Source organism: Diabrotica undecimpunctata, chromosome 7 (assembly GCF_040954645.1).
Source record: "Diabrotica undecimpunctata isolate CICGRU chromosome 7, icDiaUnde3, whole genome shotgun sequence".
Taxonomy (NCBI): Eukaryota; Metazoa; Arthropoda; class Insecta; order Coleoptera; family Chrysomelidae; genus Diabrotica; species Diabrotica undecimpunctata.
Window position 1 is genome coordinate 116759503 of NC_092809.1, and position 14412 is coordinate 116773914.

Consider the following 14412-nt stretch of genomic DNA (forward strand, 5'->3'; position numbering starts at 1 on the left):
CAGATGTACCTTAGTAGCAGCCCAACAAGTTCAAATTCAAAACCTAAAGGACAATCCAGGAATCCTCCCAGTTAAACTTGGACAAGCGAGGATACAGACCAGCACTCATGACTTCATCCACTATTTCCATCTAGAACCCATCGCAGAAGAGATTGAATCCATAGAATCTCAGTATATCACCACCAACAGAGCAATAGAAAATGGACTTAGTCAACCATATTTTGACAGCCTACAAAACTTTGATAAAACTGTACAGTACCTCCTCCAAACAGCAAAAGAGAAACTAGACACAATATATCCAAAATCCAGAAGCAAAAGAGGACTTATAAACGGATTGGGAAGTGTAATAAAATCTATTTCTGGTAATAATCTAGATCAAGAAGATGCTGAAAGATACAACGCTGCCATTAAATCACTTGAAAATAACCAACAGAACATTATTACCGACATCAATAGCCAACTCAGTCTCAATAAAAGAATAATGATAAATTTTAACCAAACAATTTCATTACTTACACACAACCAAGAAATCATAACTGAAGAGACAAACAAAATTAGCTTAGAGATGAACCAATTCGTTTTAGATTTTAATGATTATATGCAAGTTCGAAATATCCTTGATCAGATAAATCTAAATTTACAAACAATTATACAAATACTGGATCTACAAACAGCAATTACATTTGCAAGAATCAAAACTTTACACAACGGTCTCATTAAACCTGAAGAAATAAAATGGACCGTGCAAAAGATGATTGAACACCACCCTGCATCACAGATTCCCTATATTCAAGAAGAAGACTTAACCAAATACTATGAAATCATAGACATTGATGGTTACTACACGAATCACACCCTTGTTTTCATTTTACATTTTCCTATCCTTCATTCCAAGTCGTTCACATACTTCCATTTATACTCCCTTCCAACTAATAATCACACAATAATCATTCCACCTGGTCCATACCTAGTCCACAACTCAGACCTTTTTCAATATATGGATGTACCATGCAAAAGAAGCGAATATAAATCATTCATCTGTCCTGAGAAATTTCCACAAGAGAATGACCAGACTAATGACTGCATCATCCAAATTCTCCAGTTTATCAATGATGCTGCCCAATGCCAAAGTGTTCCCGTCACTGTCACTACAACGATCATTCAAAAAGTATCCGATGCACACTACATTGCCGTTTTTCCAAAGGCTACGAAAGTATCTACCCATTGCACCACCACTGAAATAGAAGTACTCGAAGGGACCTATCTAATTGAGTTACCGCCAGGATCTGAACTACGAACCAATAATGAAGTTTACATGAATTCCAAAACAACAATTGAAGAAGAACCACTAACATTACCAAAAGTCAAGACCACCACTATTCTGAAGAACCACCCAATAGTCAAACCCCTAAAATTGGACAGAATTCATTTAGACGAACTACACAAGTTATCACAGGAAGAAGAAAGGTTCCAATCCATCCTACCAACACAAATGGACCACAGCTACATATGGACACCACCGATATATATCCTGGTAGCAATTCTTTTAATTTTTGGTTTTCTCAAGCTACGCAAACTGAAAAAAGAAGAAGATGAGCAGAATCCAACCACAGCAGAAGACATCCCTGACCAAAGCCAAGAGTCCTCAGAAACAGTCCACAGAGTTTTGTTCATCCCTCACAAAACTTCCCCAGGGGATGGAGAAATTACGATACATTAACCCCGATTGTCAGCAGTATTGCAGTTCAATAGTCCAGCCGATCAGCAGTTTCGACACATATTGCAGACAAGTCGTCATCAATTAATTTCATATAAATACTTTAAATTTTCATTTGAAAATCAGTTGTGATTATATTAAATAAATTGCTGTTGCTCTGTTAGTTGTACCTTTAAAAGGGCCTTTTTAAAAAGTACCTTCGGGAGTGACAACCCTTAAGTAGCAATATACTGTGATCGAGTAGACCTAATACTAACAACGCGATAATCTTCCAACATGAGCATCACAACAAAGGGATGAGTGCAATGCAAAAATAAAAGCCAGAATTGCAAAACATCATAAAAGAAAAGGACGAGGAAAATAAACGCCTCACCGACAAGATTCTGTCCTTAATGGAACAGATCACAGATAAAGAGCAGAAAGAGAAGAAGTAGACAGAGAAGAAAGAAGTGACTGAAAATCCAGTGAAAAAAATGGATTTAAAGTCTGAAGTAAAATCCAGGTAGTAGACATAAAAACCAATAAGATAGAGTGGACGGTCCACACAATCCAAAAAGAATAAAGCCGGTAATGGAAACCCCAAAACCAACAAGTGCCGTTGAAAAACAGACCAAAATAATCCAAGAATGAAAGTAAAAAGCAAAGGTTGAGAATATCACGCAGAAACAACAAAAACAAAATCAGGCTCAAACCCAAAAAGGCACAAAAGCACAAAAACCACAGCAGGAGAGACTAAAACAACAAGCAGCAAAATCGCCCAAGCCACCAGCAATTATACTGAAGTCGGTAGAAAGGTACCAAAGCACTCTGCAAAAAGCCGCCAATAACGGTATAATTTCGAATAACAAATTGGCTAAGTCGGGTAAATCCATTGTCATAAAGACAAAGAACAAGAAGAACTATTTCAAAATGGTAAAAACCCAAGTGGACTACAGTCAAGTAAAACCGATCGAATGTATTGCATATCCAATCGATCAAATAAAAACCGAAAGGTTTGTATTAAGAGGGCTGCATGAATATTTTTACTCGCAGAATAGTTAAATTTTCTATTTATTTTGAACTTATGTTTTTTTTACCTCCGAGAATGAGTGGTTTTTATCACCCAAGTAAATGCAACCCTGGGATCAAGTACAAAAGTGAAGAAGAGTGTAGGAACCTTAATCCCAATTTTCAATAAAATCCGTTGTGACGAAGACAATAATTACACTAATAAACGGTCATTTACTAGTGTATTAAATATTGTTACCACAACAATACTAATAAATTATTTGGATTACCTTAAACCTAGAAAAATATATATTTTTTTATTTTATTTATCCGCATCAACCACTGGGGTTATTACCGGTAGGTTTATGATACAAATAGAGAAAATAAGGTACATTTTAAAGGTCATCTCTTACAAAAATATGCTTCAATGTACATGTATGTACATGTAACAAAAATTAAGTAATAATTTATTATAGAGTTTACAGTAATTTAAAAAAAGACAGAACTTCATTGAATTTTGTAACCAGTGCTTCTTTCAGGCAGGGTATCTTGAATATCGCCTTGGCTGAGGTGTACTCTGGACATTCTATTATTATATGGTTGACTGTGAAAGGTGTTTGGCATCTTTGGCACGTTGGTAGTGGTTCTTTGGAAATTATGTATCCGTGCGTAAGTCGTGTATGCCCAAGCCGGAGTCTACTGATAATTATCTGGTCTTTTCGTTTTGGTGGTATGGGAAGATTTTTTGAAGATACATCTGGTTTGATGCTTTTGATTTGTTTGTTTGATCCCATATTTCTTGCCAAATTTTATTGGCATGAGTCTTGAATAAAGTTTTAGTACCTGATATTGGTATGCCTGTTGTGGGTGGAATGTTTACATTGTTTATTGCTTCAAACGGTATTTTGTCTGTTCCGAGATGTGATGGGTTTTCCCAGAAAATTGTAGCTGTTGCAACGCGTCTTTAATTAGGAATAGATTTATGTATGTAGGATAAACATGTTTAATGGCCTGTAAAGAACTTAATGAATCTGATAATATTAGTATTTGTTTTTCATTTGTGGTTTTACAATGATTTCGTGCGTCAAGTATTGATTGGAGCTCTGCAGTATAAATACTACAGCCGTTAGTTAATCTAGTGGCGGAAAGTACGTTTTCTGATATAGTGGCAGCTGCTTCACCGTTGCAATCTTTGGAGGCATCAGTGAAGAACAATTTGTAAGTGGAATATTTGAGTAAATTTGCATGATACTGAAGCCCGATCTCAGCAGAAATGTGTGAATGCTTATCATGATTAAGTAAGGAGAGGTCTACTATTGGTAAAGAAACCCTCCAGGGAGGTGTCTGGTATATTTTTATGGGTGCCAAGATGATTTAATTGATATAATACGGTAGTCTTTTAACTCGTTCGTAAAATGGTACTGACTTGGTGGTGTAATTTGTGTATTGGTCTAGTGATTCTTCCGATACTAAACTTGCGAGAAAAGTATGATCCATTGCGCTTAGAATTTTTGAAGCGTAGCATAGTGATATATATTGTCTTCTGAGGTATAGTGGCATTTCTCCTGCTAGCACTTGAAGGCTTCTTCTTGGAGTAGCTCTAAAGTTTTCTTAAAGAATTTCTTTCTTTCGGTTCATCTGTATGAAAATACGAAGTAAAAATAAATCTTTGTTTATATCACTCCTTTTTCTATTTGACGTTAGGAACAAAAAATAAAATACACATTTTCATAATATCCACTTCAATTGTTGAGAAGTGTAGTTTAATTTTGTTAGATTGATACACTTAGTTAATTAAATTTTATTTACTTGCTGAATAGGCCTTATAGGTATAGACCATATATAGCATATATGGTCAGTCTTTTACATTATTATTATACAGGGTGCGGCAGATAAACGGCCAATTCGAAATATCTCGAGAGCTAAAGGTAACTGAATCATGAAAATTGGAATGAAGGGGTTTAAAAGAGTTACCTATTTAATGAAAATATTTTAATTTATTTGCTACTTTCGGTTATACCGGAAGTTATACAACTTCGTTATAAATGAAAAACCAAATATACACAAGACGTATAGGTATGGAGAAATGACCAGAAAAAAGAATGGAAGCAGATTGTTCGAATTTTGGACTTAAGACAATAAAAAAAAGACAAAAAAGGTCAAAATAAATACCAAAGCAAGTAAAAGTGAAGAAAAATGCATAAAAACAATATCTGAAAGACAAAATAAATGAGAAGTACAATAAATATAAAAATAAAAGAAAAAAGTTTAAAATATTGGTAACAGCAGCAAATAAAGACAATTGAGAACAAAGGGGAAAAGGTAAATAACATCAGACATAAGGGTCACCTGGTGAAATTTAAAGATACTGGAAAAAACGTGGGTAGTGATGGATAAGTTAAATAGACTTTGGAAAGAGTGGATTGGTGTGGACTCAGGAGTCTTTTACATTATTATTATACAGGGTGCGGCAGATAAACGGCCAATTCGAAATATCTCGAGAGTTAAAGGTAACTGAATCATGAAAATTGGAATGAAGGGGTTTAAAAGAGTTACCTATTTAATGAAAATATTTTAATTTATTTGCTACTTCCGGTTATACCGGAAGTTGCTTATAACTTCGTTATAAATGAAAAACCAAATATACACAAGACGTATAGGTATGGAGAAATGACCAGAAAAAAGAATGGAAGCAGATTGTTCGAATTTTGGACTTAAGACAATAAAAAAAAACAAAAAAGGTCAAAAGAAATAGCAAAGCAAGTAAAAGTGAAGAAAAATGCATAAAAACAATATCTGAAAGACAAAATAAATGAGAAGTACAATAAATATAAAAATAAAAGAAAAAAGTTTAAATATTGGTAACAGCAGCAAATAAAGACAATTGAGAACAAAGGGGAAAAGGTAAATAACATCAGACATAAGGGTCACCTGGTTAAATTTAAAGATACTGGAAAAAACGTGGGTAGTGATGGATAAGTTAAATAGACTTTGGAAAGAGTGGATTGGTGTGGACTCAGGAAGATGGATAAATGGCAAAAGAAGAAAGATTAGTGGACGATTGGTGTGAGAGAAGATGTAGAGGATATGGGACATGAGAATAGTTGGCGATAGAGAGGTAGAAAGTCTCGATAGAATGAGACATGGCGATTAACACAGTTTCGACTTCTCTGCTTTTCTTTGATAATTTTCAGGTCTTCACATGTGTCAAGTTTTAAAAAACTTGTTTGGGAAATATTATAATTAAAGATACATCGTCTGGGATATTGAGAGTGTGGTTAGTTCTTTCAAATGTTGAGAAGCAGTGGCTAAGTTTTCTCTTTTTATGTGCTCTAAAGAACGTAAAGACAATGATTTACAAGTTTTTTCTATATAGGTAGCATCACAATCTGAATATTTTAGTTTATAAACACCACTACGACTCATATAAGTAATGGAGTCGTTAGAATTAGATATACACTGGCCCAAATTTTTGAGTACTTTAAAAGAAATAGATGTTTTCAACTGAACGTTTGATGAGATTTCGAATATCTCCAGAAAGACTGTCATGATGATTTGGTAGTGAAACATAATAAGGTTTACAGGTAAGGTCTCTGGGAAATGCAGTCTTGTAAAGTTTTAAGACGTCTTCTGTGGATGAGTTTATTGATAATGTTGTGATCATACCGTTATTGACTGCTGTATGTCTGAGGGTATTAAATTTTTTGTTATAGTTCGACTGAGATAGTGGAATGGTGTCAAAGCAATGGATGTAACTGTGGAAAGCTGCATATTTATGTGACATGGGGTGATTTAAAGAGAAGGGTATGACATGATCAGTCCGTGTGGGTTTCCTATAGATACAGAAGTCGAAATGATCATTTAATCTAGTGATGGTGAGATCAGAAAAGTTAATTGACTGGGATGATTCTAGTTTTATGGTGAACTTAATATTGGGGTCGATTTGGTTAATTTTAGAAAGTAATAGTTCAGCTGAGTTGAAGTTGCCTGAAATGAAGACTAGATAGTCATCAATGTAGCGAAACCAATGGAGTATTTCAGGATTTTTCCAAACCCATGGCTAAGCCATCAAGTTGTCTGTAGTATTTATTGTTAAAAACCAATAAATCTTAATCTAAGCAAGTTTGTAATAGTTGGACAATGGAATTAGTAGTAGACGAGGTAATGGAATTGGCTCTTAGAAGAGAGTGAACCAGATTAATTGTTTCTTGTTTAGGGACAGAAGTAAATAAATTGGTGACATCAAATGAAAGCATAGTAGTGTTGCGACGAAGATTTATTTGTTGTAGGTTATTGACTAGATAAGTAGTGTTGTTGTCTGAGAAACGAGGCATAAGAACTTGTTTTTAAAAATAAAAGTGAAACTGGAAGTGGAAATATCCAGAAGTGGCTAGTATACCTGTTGAATACAAAGCACGTGGTGTTCGTGTGTATTGAGGTATAAAAAATGCTTATTAAAAGCTTAAAATTTTTATTTTAAAGAAGATCTTTTCGGAATTAAATCATTCCATCATCAGTTTACTAAAAGAGAGAGTAAAAATACCAATATTAAAAAACAAGTAAGGTAAAATTTAAATATATAGAAAGAACACGTTGGTTTTTTACTACTTACATAAAAAGTTGTTAAAAACATTGTATGGCCACATAAAAACATTGGAAGGATATCCGTATTAAAAAATCCTCATGGTATTTATCAAGGTAAATGCAATAGACTGTTAACTTGATTATTAAAAACTGAAAATGGGGGCATCTTACATGACCCCCTTTAGTTGGTGAGGTTTTATCGACTTACATTACCTCTGATCTGTGCTGGAGTCTTGGGCTAACTGATAGAAAGATGGTATGAAAAATCAGTTAGTACCCGTCAATGTCAAGTGGAATGATGTAGTAGGAGCAAAAGTCATTGTGCTTAAGTTTGTGAATAGGCAGATTTTAGTGAAGAATTGTGTTTTGTGTATAGTAGGATCAATAGCAATTTTTGGTATTTTAAAAAATTGGTAGAATGTAAAACAATGAGTGACTGTGATGTAAAATAAATTTGGTATACCAAGGTAAGGCAAAATTTAAGTTAGGTAGTTGAAATTAATAAATCATTTTAAAGGCGATGAAAAGAATGTTATTTTCTAATTGTTTCCTTGTATGAAGTAAGTATAGATAGAAGTTGGTTTGAAATTTATGGAAGATGAATCGAGGAAAAAGAAAGAAAAGGAAATAGGAGATGAATGTAAAGATGTAAGCTGGGGATACTGAAACTGATTGTGATAAGAGATTGGTAGATGTAAAGTGAGTATTTATCAGAAAACCTGTGTAATTAGTTAGATAGTAGTTATTGGAGAGGATGGAAAATTGGATATTGGAAAAGGGGGATGTTAGTGAAGTAATGGTGACAAGAATAGAGTTAAGTATGGCAGATTATAAGGTGATATTAAGCTATGGGAAAATAGAAAGAAATGTAGAAGTAAGTGAACTGGATGTGTAGTTAAAAGACAGAAAGTTAGATCAGGAGAATAATTGTCGATGAAGGACAAAGTCTCTGTTGATGCTGGTGTGACGATTAACACAATTGGGACTGTTTTTCTTTTCCTTGACTATTTCCAAATCCTCAAAAGGTCAAGTTTAAGATAATCTCTGCCTGGGATGTTATGAAGAAGAGAAATATCATCTGGTACCTTGATTGTGTGATTGTGATATTTAAGATGATGGGAAAAAGAAGAAGTGTTCTCTAACTTAGAATGTTCCATGGCCCTGGTTACTATAGATCTACAAGTTCTACCAATATAAGTGGCATCACAGTCAGAACATCGTAGTTTATAAACTCCACTTTGTTTGCTAAAGTCAATAGAGTCCTTAATATTGCATAATGATCTACTCAATTTATTGTTAACTTTAAAGGAAATCTTAATATTTTCAACAGAATTCAGGATAGTGTTTTTGATTGATTCGGAGAGTGTTGGACAGTGAAATGGTAATGAGAAGTAAGATGGGGAATCTGAAGTAATGTTAGGGTAAGCTGATTGTTGAAGCAATTTACGTTTCTTTTTATAAATAAGTTTATGGATGATATCAGGGTTGTAGCCATTATTGAAAGCAATCTGTTTGATAATGTTTAGTTCTTGGTTGTAGTTAATGTTGGATAATGGGATGGTTTCTAAGCGATGAATGAAACTGTTGAATGCAGATAATTTGTGTGAAATGGGATGGTTAGAATTGAAATGTATGACATGATCTGTTTGTGTGGGTTTTCTGTAGATGCTATAATCAAAGACATTATTAATTCTATTGATGGAGAGGTCCAAGAAATTGATGGAGAAGTTGGATTCTAATTCCATAGTGAATTTAATATTGGGGTGAATATTATTGATAGTATTTAGTAAGGTATATTTAAATTTAAACTTACTTGTTTTTTAATATTGGTATTTTTACCTCTCTTTTAGTAAACTTATGATGGAATGATTTAATTCCGAAAAGATCTTCTTTAAAATAAAAATTTTAAGCTTTTAATAAGCATTTTTTATACCTCAATACACACGAACACCACGTGCTTTGAACTTGTTTTTAGTTCTTTTTTGCCTAATTTTATGTCATTTCAACATTTGAACTATTCTGATAATTCCTGTTTTTTTCATGAATTTTATAGTAAAGTAATATTAGATTTATGTAGAGTAATTTTATGATTTGCTCTTTCTGTCTTTTACAATTCGCATTTATTTCTCTAAAGCCATAAGGTACGAGATAGTTTCTTTATTCTGATTAAAATCGCTCTATATTACTAGTAGTTCTGTTTTAGGGTGTTTTTAATGATGGTCGTTAGTGCAGTCGGTATATAGAGTATTCTCTACATGTACGATGTTGACATATACTAGAATTTTTTTTATTTGAATATCAGTATTCTTTATTGAAGAGCAGTGATATGGTGCTACACTGCTTTCCTTTAGTCTTAAAGTTAAATAATCACTCACAAAATATTTTAGAAAACTTTAGATACAACTTGTATATGTAATTATCAGCAAAATTGCGTTAAGAAGGTAGACGATGTTCCAACATAAATCCTTTAAAAAACGCTTCGGTGTATGTATATAAAAAGTCAAAAATCGAAGAGACACATACCAAAGTGACTCAGGAACTTTTCCAGAAAACGGCTGTCAACCTGGAAGTCAAAAAACACAAATATAAATATAATTTAGGTTACAAAGATATTTAAAAATAAAAATAATGTTTAGTATAAAAAACATATTTTTTTAAAATACACGTATTAACAAACTTTTATTATTTTATGAGATTAAAACCCCCACACACGTCCCGATAAAACCAACCAACTGCCGTGACCAACAACGTTGGGCCTGACGGTTGATACGGGTACAACTTTTTTGGCGTTCAGCAAACCTGCGCACACACCAACCTTCAGGCCAAGCGTTGTCGATCACAACAGTTGGGCGGTTTAGTCGGGAGGTGTGTAGGGGGTTTAATATAAAGAAGAAGACAAATAGAAGCAAACTTTGTATACTTCGCGTTCTGACGTTGGTCTCGTTAATGTCCTTCATTTTCTGCATTGAGTGATGTGGTCAGTTGCTTAAATATTAATTGTAAATTAACTAGTTAATGAGTTAATTGAAGACTTTCGAACATATTTAAAAACACGAACATTAGGCAAAGTAGATATTTTACAATTTTATTGAATAATGCGTTACAATGCCCATTTAGGAATTTATTCTTGATTTTCCTTTTTTCTTATATCAATTTCTTGTGCTATCCAGTTGCTGTTGTATGATGTTCCTCAGGAGCTCCTCTAACTCTCTCCATTTTTTTTGTAGCGTTAAGTTGTCCCTATCTTTCTACTTTCTGGACTTCCTTGTATTGTATCTTCCGTGTTTTTATTCTTTGATCTTTTGGCAGAATTCAGCAGAAAGAAATTAAGTTTAAGAGATTAAAAGCTAAGCCCAACTGATAGTAAAAACATCTAGAAAGACGTCTTGGTCAAAATATGTTACTAATATACACAACTCCACTCCAATGAGAAAAATTACCATTTAAATGGGAATAAGCCACAATTAAAGGTTAAAGTACGTTTATTGACGTTTCAATTTCCACTTCGGAAATCGTTCTCAAAATACAAACATTAGTAAAATAAACAAATTTTACTTTTAACCTTTTTTTTAATTAATGGTAATTTTACCAATAAACGTACTTTAACCTTTAATTGTAGCTTATTCCCATTTAAATAGTAATTACTTCAGAATGCCACAAGAAAATAGCTTCAGAACAATACCAATGAGAGAAGTTTGAAAAACTGTTACACGTATTTCTGGTATAAATTCTTTACACTCAGTTACAAGCCTGAAGGTTAAAGACCATCTCATAACTTCTCCCCAAGAAATTGCGGATACTCTAGCTGCTGTCTATGAAAATCACTTATCAAATAAAAACTAACGCTTCTTTCCTGAAAATTAAAATATAAAAAGAAAAAACTACCTTACGAAGTATTCCACTTCGTAATTTTCTTCGTTCGAAGAATATGAGCTATGGGGACTTAAGATAGATATCTGTAAGACCGAGTACTTATGTCTTGGATCCGAGGTTGCAGATTTAAACTTAAGTTTAGAAGAAGAGACTGTTAAAAGTTGTAAGATTTTTAAGTATTTAGGGTCAATGATATGCCGAGATGATACCTGCATTAAAGATACAGAAATAAAAATAGCACAGGGAAAATAAGCTACGAAATCAATCCATGGAGAGATATGAAACAACACTCCAACCAAAAAAAAAAAAACAAAAAAGATCTTTTAGAGCATAGTGATGAATATTACCCTCTAAAGAAGGAAGTAGTGGCCAATGACAACATTAATACGAATTAAAATAAGAACAGTTGAACTGGACTTTATAAGAAGATGTCTACAAATTACACGAGCGGATAGAATAAAAACAGAGGAAATACGGAACAGAATGAAAGTAGAATGCTAATTACAAAAAAGTTGGAAAACAGAGCCCTGCAGTAGTACGCGCATGTACAAAGAATGCCAGAACACACGTGGCCGAAAACAATATTGTACTGGAACCCGCCGAGAAGAAGACGAAAAGGAAGACCTGCTACAAGATGAAAACATAAATGGGAAATGTTAAAAAAGGTGTTTTTTTAGAGATATAGAAATATAATTACGTCCATTTAATGGTCAACATAATAGTCCATCAGAGCAAGTAATTAGATTAACCATGGAACGTTTTTGCACCACTTTTACTCTAAATGATAATATGCATCCAAAAACACGTCGGTCGTGCTTACAGAAGAAGTTGTTGTTGCTGTAGAGCGTAGCATACAGGAAGACCCGAATCAGTATGCAGGGCCGCCGCTACCATGTGTGCCAAGTGTGCATCGCACAAGGGCGGCCAACAATAGGGGCGGCCAAAAGCAGTCCACTGATGATAATACTTTTTTTAAAACGAAAATAAATTCAAATATATAAATAGTAATGATTCAGATAATTATGTGAACTCTAATATTCCAAACAATAATAATTATTCAGTACGTGATAATATTCAAATGCGTTTCATTTATTATGTATACTTCTTTTATCATCCTAATCTAAAAAAATGTCAGAAAATATTATGTATTGTATGAACTGCGCCCTTTTGCAGGTACAGTCATAAAGCAGTTTCGGGAATACTTTTTAATTAAAAGCGGCTGGCGGCTTTGGGACTTCAGTTATTTGGTATTTTACACGTAGATACTTTACAAGAATTTAGGCAAGTGGTTTTAAAGTTTCTGTTATAATATTATCCCTATGGTTATGTTTATAGATGGGTTATTATGTCTTATGTTCAGTCTTAGTTGAGAATTCGATGAATTTAGACACGCCTTTGATAAATTTTGTTTGTAAAATATAGTAAGTAGTGTACCCGTTTCTCTTGCACAGTAGGTACTGTATTTCTAAGTAACGTCGAGATCAGCGTAATTTTATTCGTATACGCGTTACGGCTACATATTATTTGGAGAAACATTATTTGGACAACTTATTTGAAGTGTTTTTGGATTTATTTTGTTAAATTCGCCCGGCTTCGTTCTTAAGTGATCATTTCAAAATGTCCGAAAGAAAAAGAAAACGACTTTCAGGCTTTCAATATAGAAAAATAAAAGGGGCAAAAACGGAGGAGAAAAAAGAACTTAGCGGTGCACTGGAATCATTTTTGATGAAAAACATACATGAAAATATAGAAGAATCGGATATAAATTTAGGACCTTCAACTTCAAGCGAAGTCCAAACCATAGAAAAAGTACCAAACAATTGAAAATTCCTGCGGATAGAGACGGAGGATTTGATAACAATAAAAACTTAAGATTATTAAAAACTATTTGCGATCCTTAATAAAGATAGACTTTCTGCTTTAGCAATGTTATCTAGAGAACATGAAGTGTGTGCGACATTGTACATTAAAGATATTGTTTATTTACATTATGCCATTATTTTAATTAAATGTACGTTTAAATTAGGATATTAGGATATACATATTCTGGACGTTGGATCATGGTTATTAAATTAGGATAAAGGACGATTAAATTAGAATATTAGGATTGGATATTAGGATATACATTAGAATAATATATGGACGTTGGATCATGGAGATTAGTCTAAATGTTCAAGTAAGTATTTATCTATTCACAAATTATTATTGTTATATTATGCATCTTCTGCACATTTCTTTAAATAATAGTATGTATGTCTAAAGTATTGGAAGGGGGGCGGCAAATATTAAGTTGCACACGGGCGGCCAATACCTTAGCGGCGGCCCTGTCAGTATATCTGCCATCGTGCACAGCAGTTGGATACGTATCCACTTACTTAATGCGTGTGTACAAAATTCAACTCATGCAAAAATGGTAAGGGCATTACAACCTAGCAAGGCGTAAATTTGGGGAGTGGTCATAAACTAGATTGTCACTGATTCCGATTTTCATAAGTGAATTTTGATTAGCGATGAAGCTCAATTTTCTTTAAATAGCTGTTGCAGTTTCGCAACGATATATAAACATTTATATAACATTAACAGACTTTGTGGTAGTTTTGATTCTCCCCGTATTCCAAGATTTCGTGTACGAAAATACAGCTGTGTTAAAAACTACATATTACGAGACGAGCCATCTGCAAAATGGCACAGACGTGTATTTAAGAAAAGAATGAGATAAGAGACGAATTCCATATGCCATGCCATGCACGAGACACACGTACGTTCGGGTTAAGAGTACCTGACACACTTCGCTTCGGTCTTGTCAGGGAGTCAAGTTTTATCTTCCAACCAACACAGATGTGCATGGGTTAATTGTCAGCACTTTTAGGGGACTTCGGCTTGGTCTTTTTAAAAAGACAGTTCTAGTGCTTCCACATGTTGCATGGTAAAGTACATATACACCATATATTATATACACCATAATTTTGTTGCTGCATGGACCAAGTACGTTTACTTGGTGCCCAATTATTACATACTGTGTCGCGATTTTGAACCTTTGAACTTTCTTAAGAACATTTTACATTTGTTGTGAATTCTTTTTATTGTGCTGTACTTTATTTTACATTGTGTCGCCCGTTAAGAATATTTTACGTTTGCTTATAGATCTTTTCCTGTATCGGTAATTATTAATAACTTCTTTGCATTAATAATTTTATTAATTTATTATTAATTGACGACTTATTTTATTGTATTAATATCACTATTGTTGA

The 14412-nt window shown here is 33.5% G+C and overlaps 1 long non-coding RNA gene across 1 annotated transcript in view; it reads right to left on the bottom strand.

Moving 5' to 3' along the window:
- Positions 1–14412, bottom strand: part of LOC140445736 (uncharacterized) — a 380882-nt gene that overhangs the window by 143601 nt on the left and 222869 nt on the right. Inside the window, exon 3 of the long non-coding RNA XR_011951437.1 lies at positions 9812–9851. This is a non-coding gene — a long non-coding RNA (uncharacterized lncRNA). The remainder of the gene's footprint in view (positions 1–9811; positions 9852–14412) is intronic.